This window comes from Wyeomyia smithii, chromosome 3, assembly GCF_029784165.1.
Source record: "Wyeomyia smithii strain HCP4-BCI-WySm-NY-G18 chromosome 3, ASM2978416v1, whole genome shotgun sequence".
Classification (NCBI taxonomy): domain Eukaryota; kingdom Metazoa; phylum Arthropoda; class Insecta; order Diptera; family Culicidae; genus Wyeomyia; species Wyeomyia smithii.
In genome coordinates, this window is record NC_073696.1 from 60,977,202 (window position 1) to 60,982,208 (window position 5,007).

The 5,007-nt window shown below is 37.1% G+C and overlaps 1 long non-coding RNA gene across 1 annotated transcript; it reads right to left on the reverse strand.

Moving 5' to 3' along the window:
* Positions 1–245: 245 nt before the first annotated feature.
* Positions 246–2,779, reverse strand: LOC129733138 (uncharacterized). Its single transcript, XR_008729438.1, has 3 exons — positions 2,414–2,779; positions 695–783; positions 246–641 (listed from the first exon to the last, which is right to left on the reverse strand). It is a non-coding gene; the product is annotated as an uncharacterized LOC129733138 (long non-coding RNA).
* Between the last annotated feature and the right edge of the window lie 2,228 nt (positions 2,780–5,007).

A 5,007-nucleotide genomic window follows, 5' to 3' on the forward strand; every position in this document is an offset into this window, starting at 1 on the left:
TATTGCCTAGCAGTGTTGCCAGATATGTTGTTTTTACAGTTGAAAAATTCAATTGCATTTTTCGGCCAATAAGTATATTTTTGATTTCAAATTCGACATTTGCATCGTGTTGCCGAGAAAATTTTACCCTAAAAACACCTATTACGTGGAGGTATTATGAGAAAAATTCGAGTTACAGCATTCTTAAGAAAGGATACCAAAAGGAATAATCTTACCTCGTAAATTAAAAAATTCAAAGGTTCTTAAGAATGCTGTAACTTGAGTTTTTCTCATGAGGTGTGCACACCTGAGATGGAATGACCCATTTATTTTTTAGCTCATTTCTGATATGATTTATTCTAACCGTTTTGTTTGTTCCCGATGCTTTTGGTCGCTTTCTGTCAAACTGAAATCAAGCACTTATATTTTTCGTGGTTCTACCTGAATTTGGAGTTATTTTGTTTCTTGAGTAAAGATTGAAATGCGTGTTTCGCTCACCTTCAAATGCATTTTTGAATTTTTGTTTTGGTTTTTTTTTCTCTGAACTATCTTCTCTCTCTTCTTAAGGGATTATATACCTTTTTGACCGAGAAAAATGAGGGAAGTTTGAATTTATTTTTAAGGGCATAGCACCATTTTCATTGCATCAAAGGGGTATTTTTCTGAAAGTACAGTTTATCAACAACAAAAAAATACGTTTGATTTTGAAATATACCAATTATTACCGGAGTAATGGCCGTTTCCCCGAAACGCTATTTTATTGCAGAGGCTCGCGGTGATCATGATAGAGACTCAGCGGGTCAACTGAAATAAAAAAACTCATATTATTTTATTAGTTTAGAAGTATGCCGTATCCTTGAACGATCGCTTTTATGAGTATTTTGTTTTCAGTGCAAACGGGAACGTTTTTCCCAAAAAATTTACGTTTACGTATTTTTAATGTACGCATTAAAAATTTTTGTAACTGTATGTTGCAAAACGCGATCGTTCAAGGACCGACGAATTTACAAAGGGAAATTTAAAAAAAAGATGAAGAAAATCGGTTCAGTAGTTTTCCCGCAATCAGGATCACGGCAAAACCATTTTTCGGAAAACACTATTCCGAGATACCCGCGTGTAAAGTTTCAAGTTTAGCTTATGCGGCCGTGGCGAGGCGCGCTGCAAATCGCTCTAACTTTCTCCCTATTGCTCAGATCTTAATGAAAAATTGTGAGAATGTTCTCAAAATGTTGTATTTGAAGATAATGCAATAATTTTTTTCGGTTTTTTGAAAAATAAAAAGATATATAATAAGGGATAGTCACGTAAAATTATATTCAAAATTGTTATTTTCTCGATTTCTTCTGAATTCTAGGGATGTTTTTCATCATAAACTTAGTGATACTTTCTTTCCACCTTCTAAAGGCGTTTTCAATTATTTTTAATTGTGGGATAAGCTTTTGACAGTAGCCTTCAGCCTTTTCCTGACGTAAGGGAAAGCCATATTGAGCTAACTTTTAAATTCTCTTATCCTTCTTTTATTTGATTAGTTTAAGCGGTTTAAATCTATATTAGAAAACAATTTTTGGTTCTATTTTTGTGTTTAGAAGCTCTTTTTATTAATTTTGAGCTATGTCCTGGCTATTTTCTGTTTAGCTTCCAATTTTGTTTTGCCGGGAGTCATTTTAAAGTAAATTTTGGTGTCTATTGTGTTGTTTTTCTGGCGTTCAGAAATGTTTACAATCATATGAAGCATAATTTCCGTTTGAAAGTATTTGAATTTGTTTGGTTTCAAGAAAAGTTATAACATTTTTTGCAGCACCCAAAATGAGATTAATATTTAAGTTCTTTTTATAACAAAAATTTCCAGCAAAACTAGAAATCGTTTTTGTTTTAGTTTTCATCTTTGAAACTATTCACAGCAAAATCCAGAATCAGTTAGTGCTTTGCCATTTTCTGTTTTTTGGTGCATTTTCCAGATCTTTCAGGCTGAATTTTCATGGGATTCTTTCAACTATGACTTTTCTGGTCTAGATGGTTTTGGACATTTTTTAATGTTTATCAATAAATAAACGGCAGAAATAAACGATTTCAAATTTGTCTTTGTAAAAATGTCCACGTGGACAAAGAGGGGGAGAACGGTGGTTTGGTCAATGTCCCTGGTTGTCCACCGAGCGGTCTAAATTAACGATTTTTTGTCCACGCGGAATGTAGCTACTCTCCGGTTTCGTGAAACATGATGTGCATTGTGTCATGTCATATAAATATTGCATACAAAACATACCTTGTGGAAACAATAACATAAAATTATCAGAAAGTTTACGCTTCTAGTTTCAAATTTAAAACATTATTACTCTTACAAGAAATATCGAAAATAAATCTGAATTTCGTGACTTTGAATAACGGAAAATTGTCCAAGGAGAAATTTTCAAATGGTCAAACTTATAAAACTTACCATTAATTGCATTGTACCTCGAAAATAAAAATATATATTTTCTCTTTCCCAAGTTGTGAAAAAATATCGCCCATCAATTCGTTGCTGGAGTTCTTCAAACTTGTCTTCTACTTTCTGCCTTCATTGTCCATCAGCATGGCAAAGAAATTATTATCACGCAAAATAAATGTGGAACCAGATGACGAATGGATGAACTGTATAAAAGCACTTTTTTCTTCTCTCCGCGCTGCTGATTCCAACTTTCAAGCACTGCTACCGGACACTTTTTGTTATGTTAAATAGATCGTCGTCGACTGATCGTCTGAGCCGGACAGCTATCCATCACGGGATCTGAGATTGTCGACTGCAATAGTCACTAGCTTTTGACTTTTGGAGAAAGATTTCGTTCCACTGAAGGACCGTCATAATTTATTGCATCGTGGAGTAGCCATGAAAGTAAAAGAAAACATGCTAATGTTGTCGTCAATGTATTCAGTTTGGTTTTCAACTTTTTTTTATTAATGGTTTGGTTATACAATCACTACATTTGCTTTAATAATTATTTTTATATCATATAATTTCGATCAATCCTAAAACATATTATTTAGCCCCATCAAGCTGTGATATTCTTTTGCAATTCTTTTGAAGTAGAATACTTCTCTCAGGAAGTTCGGCTACATAGGGATGTGAAATGAAAATCTAAAACCGAAAAAAGTGAAAAATATGTCCAATTTCAAATGCTAATAAATCGGTTAGTATTCGATGGATTTCCTTCGTTCTTGCAGCAATAGATTGGAAAATCTTCTAAGATTCTTCCCAAAATAAGATAATTGTAATTTTATTATTCACACTATTGTACTATTGAAAATAGTCAAGCCTTGTCAAAACGAAAAATTCGACCTCTGATTGGTCGTTATATGCTTGCTTCCCAAGCACGGTCGACAGGATCATATACCTTGCAATTGAAAACATGCTATTTGGCCTATATAAGAGCCTGTTTCAGCCGGAGCCGCTCATAATAGTTCTAGACAGCGACAACAGCAGTCGTCCTTCCTTAGCAGCAGCACTAGCTCTGTGGTTGGTCACCACGTCTCAGGAGCAGCGCGGTTTTTCTCAGCGTGTGTCGCCAGACAGCCATTATTCCCCCCGTGTTGGGGCAGCATGAAGATTGCCATCAGGAAATCCAATTTTGGAAATCAAAATGCCTTTTCGAAGGCAAATAAACAAGTCATTGAAAGTTAATAATTTTTGTCAACGCAAGCAAGTATTCTGTGTTGCATCCTAGCAATTTAAATTTGTCGCACCCGTCTAATTTACTGAATGTGAAATACCTTCACAGTGCATGTTGTCCGTGTATCTTAATTCTCCCAATGTTAGGGCAGCTCAAAGGTTGTTTTTAGCAACCGATTTTGAACAGCAAAATGCTTTTTTGAAGGCAAATAAAAAAATAATTGAAGGTTAATAGTTTTCTGGCATCAACACAAGCAGAAATTCTGTGCGGGATGCAATCAAATTCTGTTGTAGTTGTCTAATTTTTACTTTATTCACTAAACTCCCCACTGTAGGGGCAGCGCAAACGCTGCGATCAGCATAACCGACATTGAATAATAAACTGCCCTGTTAGAACGCATTCACACAAGCAGTTAGTTCGACTATGCAGAGCTAATATGAAGTCGATTTAATCAATCAGCATAAACAGAATTTCGTCGTCTCCCAGCTGCCAATTTGCAACATGATGCAACACGCAACAGCGAGCAAACGAAATCGCTTGATGTTACAAACCGCAATAAGATACGGGTTAAAACCGTTGCGTGTGTGAGAGCACCATCGGTGTTTATTCGCTGGATACACTATCTACTGTCTACTGAACGCAATAATCTGCTTACATGCGACACGGGGACGGGAACATTTTCTTCAACGAAGCTGCGCAACACGACACAAAACATGTTATTTTGTTGCTTCAATGAGAGTGCTATCGGTCCGGTTCGGCAAGAAATCATTTTTGTGCATCCGTGCTACGAAACTGAGGAAAAACTTTAGAAACTGAAAAAAGAGGTGGAGCTTATCAAATGATCGCTCTGAACCAGAATGAAGTCACACATATTTTTCAAGTTATATCATTCCACCACGTACGTAAAAAAATTCATTCCTATTTTCATCCCTATATAAGAGCCTGTTTTAGTCGAAGCCGCTCATAGTAGTTCTGAACAGCAGTCCTCCCTTAGCAGCAGCGGGAGCGAGCAGTGGGTACCATCGATAGCGGATGGCGGCCACAACTGTGGCATGGCTGCGAATAAGCGTAGCAGTTTCAGCGGATCTCACCATCGATAGCAGCAGGGCCAGCAGATGCAGGTACAGCGGATATCAATGGCGGCCACAACTGTGGCATGGCTACGGATAGCGTTGCAGTTGCTCAGCAGTTGGGCCAGCGTATAGCGGCCACAACTGTGGCATGGCTATGCATAGCGTAGCTGTTGCAGCGGGTATATCAGCATCGATAGTAGCAGGGTCAGCTGATGCAACGACACTCCCTTCACTAAAATGCTGTTTCAGTGTGGTAGCGGGAAGCATCAGTAGCAGGCTTGCATGAAGTGAATACATCAGCCAGCAACTTT